Source organism: Chinchilla lanigera, unplaced genomic scaffold, assembly GCF_000276665.1.
Source record: "Chinchilla lanigera isolate Chin_1 unplaced genomic scaffold, ChiLan1.0 scaffold00070, whole genome shotgun sequence".
Lineage (NCBI taxonomy): Eukaryota > Metazoa > Chordata > Mammalia > Rodentia > Chinchillidae > Chinchilla > Chinchilla lanigera.
The window spans coordinates 2,480,186-2,492,404 of NW_004955471.1; positions in this window are offsets into that span (position 1 = coordinate 2,480,186).

Here is a 12,219-nt window from a genome sequence, read left to right on the forward strand (position 1 = left end):
ACTCTAAACCTTGCCCTCATTTTTCTCTCTGCCAGGAATGCTGTGGTTTTCCCTACCCCATGCATGAATTCTTATATCTTGAACACAGGGTCAAACACCGCTTCCTCTGTAGTGCCTTCCCTGATGTCCTGAGCCCGATTTAGCCATGCTTTCTTTTCCATATCTTCAGTACATTTTTATGTCTCTATGTCAATAATAAATGGAATGGTAAATTTATACATCTGTTTCATGTATTCAGCTTTATTTACTCTTGTTTTCCTAGTACCTAACATGGTACTGGGAATACACACTTCTCCAAATGTTGAATGAATAAATGAATGAATGAAAGACACAGACAATCTTAGAAATAATCTCATTTAGGTTTTACTGATCAGGGGTCCACAGGTAAGCAAGGCTGCAATGTATTTCATATAAAATGAATATGAGTTTCTGATTGAGTCTGGATGTGTCTGTGCACACATTTGTGTGGGTAGCTGGTCCATACTATCTGTTGTATTTCCAAAGGAATTCGTAATGTAATAATAGGGTTACAAATTTCTGATACAATTCAGTCTCCTCAAAAAGCTATGACCTATTTGTTCTCTGCTGCATGAAAAACCAAAAAACAAAGCCAAGAGGAATGGGGGCTTTTGAAAGGAGTGAGAGTAGACATAAGTGCTCCTGAAGCTCAGAAGGACTCGGGCCTCAATAGCATGTGATGTAAGCCGAGAGCTCATTTAACTCCCAGTTCAATATGGAGTTAGCCAACAACAAGGAAGAGGTAGGTACTGACAAGTGAAGTAGATGCTTCCCTCTTCCTGTTGAGTCATTTCCCAAACAGTGTCTTCATACTGTTCAGAGCCCAGGGGAGGTAACCTTGGTTTGTGGATTTCTTGTTATTTGAAACCAGCAGCTAAAGTACAGTGCCACTCACTGTGGCTTTTCTTTCATTTCCTTCTAGCTTCATAAACTTCCTTTGCATTTTCACCTGGGTGAGTTATTTGCCATTTGCTTTCCTAGTCTAGTGCTTGTGCAGTGTTGCTGGGAAAAGTTAGTATGTGCTTCTGGCTGCCCCAGGGCATTCCTGCCCCTCCAGAATGATAGAATTAATCTACCACTGTTGTATCTAAAAGCACCTCCAGTCCAGTTCTTGAAGAAAAGACAGGGTGGGATAGAAAGGATCTGTTAGCATCGTCACTGTTATCTAAATGGATGCAAATGGCCACAGATTGAAAGTGCTCATCCTTACCGGACGTTGTAAGAGTCCAAGTCCTAGCTATTTGCATGTTTTGCATTTCTGAATGGAGCTTATAGGTACTTCAGGAAGGCAACTGGCCCTCACATTTATATCTGCTGTCTTGCTGGGTATGTGAAGATAGCCACGCTTTCTAAACATGTGTAGTCCAACATGTGCGAAAGTATTTGGGCAAATTAGGAAACATGACATTAATTCAAGTGAGCTGAGTTTCATTAGCCATCTTTTAGGGTTAACATATGCCAAATGGTGACTTTCTATGCAGTGCCCTCCTTTTCCCACACAGTAACTTTTATTGAGCACACATTGTGCTCCAGGTACAGTGTTAAAGCCTTTACACTGTCATTTAACTCTCACATCCCTGTAAGGTAGATTCTATTATCATTCCCACTTTACAGATGGGGGAGCAGAGAGAAATCAAGCAAGTTTGCATCAGACCTGGTTGAGCCAACATATAAAAATATATTTGTCTGACTCCACAGCTAGAGTTGTGGATATGTGAAATAATGTCTATCACCAAAGCATTCATTTATTTATCACTCATTAATTCAACAAAATTCCTTGAACATTTACTGTACGTTAGTTGCTATGTGCAACAAATAAAATGGAAAGCAAGGATGGTATGGTGTCCAGTGTTTCCTGGCTCTTTTTGTCCTGCCCAAAGACTTCAACAAGACAACCAATGAACAGGTAAATATAACTTTTATTTAAAGTATGGGAAGAAAAGGGAACAGGTAAAGAAAAGAGAAGAGCACAGGAGGTAGAAAAAGTGAAGATACATTCCTCATGTGGGGTGGGTGACTGCAGAAACAGGAAAACAGCAGGACAGGAAGACTGCAGGGGAGACAAAGTCAATGGCTGCTGTCTTTTACAGTGCTCTCTCAGCTCCTGTCCACCTGAAAGTTGCTCTGCTCATGCATCCTGGCCATCACTGACAGGTCACAACCTATTGTTCAGCTTCCATTCTGGTTCAGGTTATATCTTGTTTTTAGCCTCTGCTCCAGCTCTCTGTAATTTAACAAGTTACATTCCTGTTTTCCAGCCAACCTGCCATGCCCCAATCGCCTACCTGACACTGTCCCTACCTTCAGGACTTGTAGTTTGTAGTGACTGTGTTAGAAATAACCCCAAATTAAATTATTTTTAATATAAACGTAAGAAGAATCTTTCTTATCCTCTGCCTCCTCATCAACAACCTCATCAAAGTGACTCTTTATTGAGCCTTCAGTATATGCCAGGAGTGGCACTGTGCCTCATTTACCTCTACAACCCACGGGGGTAAACATGATACATAGTATGATTAAAGAAGTTGAGGCTCACAAGGCTTAAATACTGCCCATACCTCCTGGTTTATAAGTGGCAGAGCCATCACTTAAATCCAGGACTGAGTCTAAAGCCTCATATTTTACTAACAATATCCCCTAAGGACTCTGAGGCTACTTTTCACAAGTGTCACCTAAGGAATTTTTAAGGGTCATTCTAAAACAGTGGGGATAAAAAGCTGAAAGAATGACAAAATCTGCTCTGTGTTGTGTCATCTCTGTAGGGCACTTGTACAGGAACTGTTCATATATGCTCTCACTAAGCATCCCAGTGTCCTTCCTGAGGGTTAGTCTTGTGTATTACAGTCCTCTAGAGGAACAGAACCAGTAGAAAATATATGTATAATTATGAAAGGGGATTTATTAGGCGGGCTTACACGATCAGAGGTGGAAGAGCCCACAATGACCGAATGTGTCCTAGAAAGCTAGAGGATCCAGTAGCTGCTTAGCCCAAGAAAATGGAAGCTGCAGAACAAGGTATCAAAGACACAGCACCATCCACAGCTGAAGGCCTGGAAGTTCACTGGGAAGTTGCCAGTGAAAGTTTGCTTTGGAAGGCTTAAGAAACTGGAGACCTGGAGACTGACGTCCAAAGGATGTGGCAGCAAAGGGTGCGCCTGCCTAGGAAGACAGGAGCTCTTCAAAATGGGCATACTTCCGGCTTCTTTCCCTTTGTATTCCAACCAAGTTACAAGCCTATTTGTTGGTACCACCCATTGCTAGGGTGGGTCCTCTCCCTCAGTTTGCTGGCCTATGTGTCAGTTATCTACAGTCACACCCAGAATTGTGCTTTATTAAGCTGCTACGCAATTTCTTAATCCGTTCAAGATGACACATCATGACAACAGTCACATATAATGTTAGACTTATTTTGCAAATAAAGAAGCTGAGGCCAGGAGATGAAGTAACTTTCCCAGCTTCCATATACAATAGGTGCAGTATTTAAGTATGGTTCTGCTTGACTCTAAGCCTCATATTTTGATAACACTGCACAGAGAATTCTTAGAGGAAATGCTTATTTGCAAAAGGCATGCACATTACATGTTCCAAAAAGGCAGGCCTGGGGCTAGGGATTTAGCTCAGCGGCACAGCGCTTGCTTGGCAAGCACAAGGTCGTGAGTTCAATTCCTAGTACTGGAATAAAAACAAAAACAAAAACAAAACAAAGAAGCAGGCCTGAAGCTAGCTAAAGGGTACACACTGCTGCTTATGTTCTCCCTTAACAAGGACCTCCCTTCCCCCAAACTCATGGGATATAATTTTCTCCCATTTTAAAAATACCCTTTGTTTTTCCTGTGTTTAACAGATGAAGCAATGAACGGACAAAGCCTGCTTAGAAGTGAAGGGAGGGTAAGGAAACCCACGTAGGTCTCAACGCTCTGGGGTCTGGCCTCCTGCGATCTCCCTCTACATGCTCATAAAAGCTCGTTTTTGGATGGGTAAGGAGTAGGATGAGTCATTGACAAAGACAAGAAGAGCCTCTGTCTAAGTTTACTTAACCTTTTATAGTCAAAGGCAAGAGTTCTGCCCCTCACCACTTTTCCTGGAATGTTGCTGGATTTTAGATTCTAATTCATTTCCAGAAACTTGGGACAGCATGGAGATTAGAAGAAACGCCACGCTAAGATCAAGATCATTTATTAGGCACCTATTAATGACTAGTGCGATGCTGAGTACTTTACTGCACAGTTCTGGGGATCCTCATAAAATTTAAGGTTCACTGGGCTACTTGAGAAGCATGCCTGATTACTGTGGACAAGGCTTATTGGATGAGTCTTGGGTTAAAATGCTGCCCAGGCTGAAACTGAGGGAAAACTGGACCTTTAAGTGAAGGAAAAACCTATCAACCAAAATGAAAATGAAAGGTCCCCAGAGTCTCTATATACTCCCAGAGCTATACTTTGGCCTCCAATGGTACATCCCTGGAGTTATGTGAAAGATATTCTGGCTGAGTGTTAAGGACACGCCCTGTCAAATGAGAGCACCTGGCTCCTTCTCTAACATGTTGGGCAAATAATTTAGAAATTCTATTCCTTACTTTTCTCAGCTATGAAATTGAGACAATAGTATTTCTATTGCAGTGTGTTGTATGAGGCCAAAGAAGAACTGGCACCCTTAATTAATAGTCAAAAAAATAGTAAATTAAATTGCCATTCATTTGGACACTGAGAAATGGCATACCATATTTCCTTAAAAATAAGACCAGATCTTACCTTAATTTTTGCTTCAAAAGATGCCATGTGACTTATTTTCAGGGGAAGTCTTATTTCTTCATGTAAAACAATCTACTTTTGTTCATGCACAGTAATCACTTATTCATATAAAAAAACCTATAATTATTCAAATTCAGTCATGTCCTCTTCTTCTGGAACACTGTCATAATTTAATACATCCACCGTGTGTTGCAGTGGATGTACTACATGCATCCATCTGGCTGACATTCTTAGCTGGGGCATATTTTGGGGGTAAGGCTTATGTTATGAGCATCCTGAAGAATCATGCTAGGGCTTATTTTCCAGTTAAGTTTCATTTGGGGGGGAATAAAGTAGGATTTGTTAAGCAGCAATGTAATTATTAAAATGTATGAAAATGTTTTATAGCTGTAAAAGATGAAAAATTATTTCTATCATGCTCAGAAGCAAAAGTAATCTAATTTCTTGACAAATACTTCATAATGAACATGACATGTAATGGGGAGAACTCAAAGATTTCCTAAAAACTTAAGCTTATTAACCAATCTAAGATGCAGTTTCTGTCTATATACTGATTCAGAATTTACAAAATATTACTCTGCCAGGATCTTTTGAAGAACTTAATTAGATATTTGATGAGAATAAAGAACTTTTACTAATTTTATTAATGTGGGAGTAACACTGAGATCGCATTTTAAAGCCCTTATTGTTTAGAGCTAAATATTGTAATATCTATGAAATGATGTAACATGGTGTGTAGGGTTTACTTTAGAATAATAAAATAGAATGTGAAAACTGTTGAAGGAGTACATGCACATCTATTAATCTATTCTCCCAATGTTCACATTTATTCAAAATTCTTCACTATAAATACTTAAAAAGAAAGAGGTCCAAGATCAGGCCAAAAAGGGGGTCAGACCCAGCGGCTCCATGCCCCTTAACCTGAGTGTAGCAGGGCCAGAGCATCAGGTCTGTCGGAAAGTGAAAGAACTTTCCACTGGGAATAAATCCTTGGGTGGTAAGTTCCAGCTCTATCTGAGGTGGGGCCACTCATGTCCTCCTTCAAGTTCTCAGTTTCTTCACATGCAAGATGAGAGTTATTCTGAATCCATCGGATTTCAGCTTTAAATTTCAGTGGGAGAAAAAAAACCTTTTGGAAATGACATCTTACACAGAAGTCTGAGATGTGGAGTGGGTCATAAAAGAGCTGCCTGCTCTGAAAGGGAAGGTAATAGAAAGCAGAGCCTCCTTCCCACAGAAACGGAGCCCCGAGGAAGGCAGCTGCTGTCCCTGTGGGTAGCCTTGTCTTGCCTAACAAAGGTCTTCTCAGTGATGCTTTCTTGGGGAAAAGCTTTCTTACTGGCTCCAATCTGTCACTGAGGTCAAGTGTGTCTCTTTTTCTCAAGAGTGTGGACATTGGCCATTGCAATTTACCCAGGGGATAGCAGCCCCTAGTGGCTTGCCCTGGGCTCTCTCCTCCTGAATATTGTACATCTATATTATCCTACATCTAGGCAGGCTTTTTCATTCATGCTATGCCTTTCAGACCCCAATAAACACTTGGTCAGCTCTTCTTCAGAGTTAGTTAAAAACTTCAGAACCGAGTCTGAATCTCCTCAGGCAGTTTTGCAATCTATTTGGCTTATAATTCTGTTTTGTTTTCCACTACACAAAAATCATTGCAGAGAACAAAAGGAAAATATAGGATATCAAGAACTGAGATTTAAAGAAAATATCAATTTTAATCAAACTTCTCACAGGTAACCATTGTTTCCACCTCAACATGTAACTTTTGATTTTTATAGGTGTCTGTATGTTAAATAATATAAGCTAAAAATGAAGTACTTTTTGTAACTCAGTTTCAAGAATATTTTATTTTGAACATCATTCTGTCTCTGCACTAAGAAAAAATAAAAATTTTTAGGATTTAAAAAAAAATTATGCTTTAACCTCTAAATCTGTACCACCCAATGGGATGGCTGCTCCCTCAATGCACTTGAATTTTTGTTGTTGTTGTTGTTGGACCGGGAATCGAACTCATAACCTTGCACTTGCCAGGGAGGTCCTGTGCCACTGAACTAAATCCCCAGCCCCACCCTCTATGCATTTGAAATGGGCTCATTTGAACTGAGACATGCTATCAGGGTCAGTTTTCTGGAGGAGTCACACAGGCACAACCTACACCTCCAGGCATTTGAAGATTTGGTACAAAAAAGGATATGAAAATCACATGCATAATTTTTCTATTGATTACATGATGAAATGATTCTATTCATATGTATTGGTTTATATATAGTATATTACTAAAACATTAATGAACATTAATTGCCCTCTGCTGCCCTCAGAATTTACTAGATCATTTTTAGGTGCAGAGGGAGAAGTGGATATAGGCAGAATTTTCCCCTTGTCCTGGGAATTGAAGCCAGGACTGTCACACTGGGCTACATCTCCAGCACATTTTAGTTTTTATTTTGAGACAAGGTCTTGCCAAGTTGCTCACTTCCACAATTTGAAATCCTTCTGCCTCAGCCTCCTAGAGCAAGGATTACAGGTGTGCGGCCTCAGGTCCGGCTCAGGACTTTTTTTCATAGAGGAAAATGACTTAAAGAGCTGAGTTTCAGATGGGACGCACAAACCTGCAGCTGCACCCACGCACTGGTCCCCGACCAATTCCACACCCTGGATTCGTCGGCGTTCTGACCACGGCCACCACCAGCTGAGTGGGCTCTGCACTGTATTTCCTCTCTGCATGGAGTTGCAGAAGTGCCGACCCGCTGAAGGGCCAGACCTGATCTTGGAGCAGGCCAAAGTTCACAATAGAAGAACCTGATTCGATGCTACTTAATTTCCCTGGGGATAGGACATACTTCATTGCTGCCAAGTGTCCTAAAAAGCACATATTCCTGCCTCTAAAATGGACTTTATTGTGGCCTATCTACATCCAAATACACAGAATTATATATGATAAACATAAACTGAATCACAAATGCTTTGCATGTTTCTTTTACAGACATTCTCATAAATCCTACATAGATGGATTTGGATGTCCTAAAAAAAACAGAAATAAGTTTTCAATGAAATATATTCACAAAAAAAAAAAAAAAAGAAATATATTCACAAGTACTATGTATGCCCATGATTCTAACTCTCTATTAGTTGTAAGATTAAATTCAGTCCTGTTATCCACGTGGTGCCTGATAAAGGTCTAAAACATGTGTTAGTTTAATACACAAACACCAATTTTTTCTGAGATAGCACAGTCTTGCTAAGTCACTATATCACCCAGGCTGGGCTCAAACTTGGGATCCTCCTGCTTCAGCCTCCCAGAATGCTGTGATTACAAGTGTATGCAACAGCACACAGCTACCTATATAACACTTCGGGAGCAATAGCTGAAACTTTTTACTTTCTAAGACTTCTTCTGGCTTGGATTTATTTTTCCTGATAGCTCAGTTTTAGATGCTGTGTGCTAGAAAAATGTATGTTGTCTGTATAATTATACAGTATTAATGTCAGTAGCAAAAGAAATACTGTAAGTCACATAACCACTTCAGTTAGGAAGATCTGAGTTCACTGTACTGTACTCCTTAATTTTACATAATTTTACATTCAGGAATGTCTTTCCTGAAGACCATACTATGGATATGTGTGCATGAGTGTATGTGTGTATAAACACGCACATGCCTACGAATATCTTTGTCTTAATTCCTTACTAAAACAATGTAGGATATAACAGAGACATACATACATGCAGAGTAGAGATAGGCAATATTACATGCCTACACTTACAAACTGCACATATTTATTCAACACATAGCTTACTAAATGCTTAGTATATTACCAGGCATCATCTTGTCTCTTGCAGAATATAACCCTGGACAAAATAAAAATGCCTGTCCTTGTGGAGTTTACATTCTTGATAGATAAATAACAATGATAATAAGTACATTATGTAGTGTGTGAGGTAAGGACACACTCTGTCACCTTTGGATGTGGGAAAGAGAATCAGGAACGCCAGGGTCTGCAATTTTAAATGAGGTGTCTTAGTCGGTCTCATTCAGTGGCTGACACTCAAGCAATGTCTGGGAAGATGAGAGAGCGTGCCATGCAGACATGGACGGAGAGATCATCTCCTGAGGAAGAAAAGTCAGCACAAGACTTCATGGAGACACCTGGCGGCTCTAAGGGCTAGCAAGGAAGTCAACATGGCTGGAGTGGGAGGGACAATAGAGGTCCTAAGTGACTTCCAAAGTAGAAACACGTACGTGATGAGAGAGAGAAATGTGGGATATCAATGTCAGGCTTTAGCCATTCTTTGACAATTGAGATTTAAAGTGAATTTTAAAGATAAATGAAAGCAGAAATGTTGGATGTTAGGAGAATTGAGGTCTGAAGTAAAACAAGTCTAGAGACAGGAAATAGAAACTTAAAGATCTAATTCTAAGGCTGAAGTGAAATAAGGGGTAAGATTAAATTAGAATGCAAAGAATATTTGTTGGGATTTTTCACGCTATACAGAGATTATTTAATTAGTTCCCCGACTTAATCAGGGAGTTAGGTTAGCACCATGGCACATGTACAAAACAAGGCAAGCGAGTTCAATCATTTCCTTACTTTTCATTTCCTTTGCTCTAAAGACATGCCTTTGGATTATCCTCCAGGGAGGGGGTGAGTGTGAGCCCTGAAGAAAGACTGGAAGGGAGCTCCCCATACTCAGGAAGGGGGATGCTTTCTTGTTTTAGAATACTGAAACTTCCTAGTGGACCACGGAGGCCGGCTGTCGAAACACATGTGATAAACAGAAGGAATCTCTCTGTTGAGAGGCCTACGGACAGAGGACAGAGCTTAGAGGAGAGAGGCAACCGGAGAGGTAAAGGAGATCTGGACCTACGCAAGTGCATGATGGGACCCCACTCTGCCTAGTGGGCTGGAAAACATTGCTAGAATGAGAATGAGGTGGACACATGGGGCCCAGGATGACTCCAGCCTGAAAAACTCACAACGGCAGCTTCTTTAGGGTCATCAAAGAGCATCCAAGGAGTCTCTTTACCACAGGGTGTGAGCTTTGAAGGGCCCAGGCACACATGAACTAAACCCCAAACATGACCTGCTTCGGAGATTGCTGGGCACGTGTTGTTTTAGTAGAAGAGCTCAAGTACACATTTTTTTGAAGCAGAACGGGAAACTCAGATAATCATGCTGTAGGCATGAAAGGGCATAGACAGATTATTACTAGAGTATCATCATACCCATAGTATATTTGGGGACCTGACACTGAGAAAGCCTTGGGGCCAGCCAACTATGCACTGAAACCTCTACAAACTGTGAGCTGAAATAAACCTTTCCTCCTATAACTTCAGTTGTTGGGTATTTTGGCTCAGCAATGAGAAAAATAGCTAAGACAATTAAAAGGAAGATTAATTCCAGGGATGTGGGGATGGTTCAATACATGCAAATCAATAAATGTAATATGCCACATAAACAGAGGCAAGGACAAAAACCACATGATCATCTCAATAGATGCAGAAAAAGCATTTGTCAAAACCCAATATTCATTCATGAAACCTTGAAGAAAAAAGGTATAGCAGGTCTTTAGCTTAACCTAATAAAAACCATCTATGACAAATCAATGAGTAATATTAATATCGGAAAACCTTCTTTCTAAAATTGGGAAAAAGACAAAGGATGTCCATTATAAGCACTCCTGTTAAATATTGTTCTCAAAACATTAACCAGAGCAATTAGACAAGAGAAAGAAATAAAATGTATATGGATAGGAAAGGAAGCAGTTATCATTATTGCAGTTGACATGGTCCTCTACATAGAAGACCCCAAAAACTTCAAAAAGGACTCCTAGAATTAAAAACAAAATTCAGTAGCATAGCAGGACACAAAGGCAACACTCAAAAATCAATGGGATTCCTGTAAACTACTAACAAACTCACTCAGAGGGAAATCAGGGAAGCAATATCTTTCACAATAGCATCAAAAAACCCAAAATACTTAGTAATTAACCTAACCAAGGAAGTGAAAGACAATCGCTATTACAATATTTGGAAAAAGGACATTGAAAAGGACATCATCACATAGAAAGATATACTCTGTTTCTGTATATACAGAACTAATACAGTCAAATTTCCAAAACTGTTACACAGATTTAACACAATCTCAATCAAAATAACAATAGCATTCCTCATAGAGCTAGAAAAAGCAATCCTAAAATTCATATGGAACCAGAAGAGTGCTAGAACACCAAAAGCAATTCTAGGCAATAAGGACAAGGCAGGAAGAATCAAAATTCCTGACTTCAAGTTATGCTACAAAGCTATAGTGATAAAAACACCAGACTTGTGGATCAATGGAGCAAGAATATAGGCTGCAGAAAGAATTTGAAAGAGGGGCCAAATACTTTCACTGGAGGAAACATAGCCTGTTTAACAAATTGTGCTGGAAAAACTGGCCATCCACATGCTGAAGACTAAACCTAAACCATATCTCTCACTATACACTAAACTAAGATCAAAATGGATCAAAGATCTAAAGATTAAAATAGAAGCACTTAATCTGCGAGAAAACAAAATAGGTAAAACTCCTGAATACATAGGTATAGGCAAAGCCTTTCTGAACAGAACCCTAGTTGCTCAAAAAATAATACCAAGACTCCACACATTTTTGCCAGCTATTCCTCAAAGGAGTGATATCTAGAATATATACAAAACTCAAAAAAGTTAGACCCCCAAAATTTGTTTTATTTTTAAATTTTTTTTTATTTTAAAGATAAAAGAACAGAAACATATTAACAGACGCACAGACATTTACAAAATAACACAAAAACAATACAAGCAATACAGAATTTCAGACAAGGTGATAGAAAATTAACAATGGTGGTTGTATTACATCTTGATATCTTCAATATGTAATAAATCAGACATATAAGCTTAAATATCACGTGGTTTATAAGCTCATATACGCACTTAAATATCACATAGTTCATATGAGATATAATCAGATAAACAAATGTAGGCATGTAAGATTGATCAAACAATTGAACATTAACTGTTTCTTTCAATAAAGTAATAGAATAAGTAGCACAGCTATCTTAGATATCCTGTGTATACATATATACATATTTTCCCTTCTTCTTTTCTTTTCTCTTTTTCCTCATTCCAGTTGTTCTTTCCTTTTGAGCAGTTTCTTTCCCTTTCAGAATATCTATTGTACCTTTTAGATTTTATTCCCTCTTAAAGACCCCCCCCAAAATTTAAAGACCCAATCAAAAATGGGCATCTGAAATGAACTGACCCTTCTTCAAATACCAATAGCCAATAAATATGTAAAAAAAAAAACAAAAAAACCCATTCAACATCACTGGTCATTTGAGAAATGCAAATTAAAATAACACTGAGACCCCATCATACTCCAGGAAGAATGGCTATCAAGAAATCAGCCAATAAGAAGTGCTGGCAAGGCT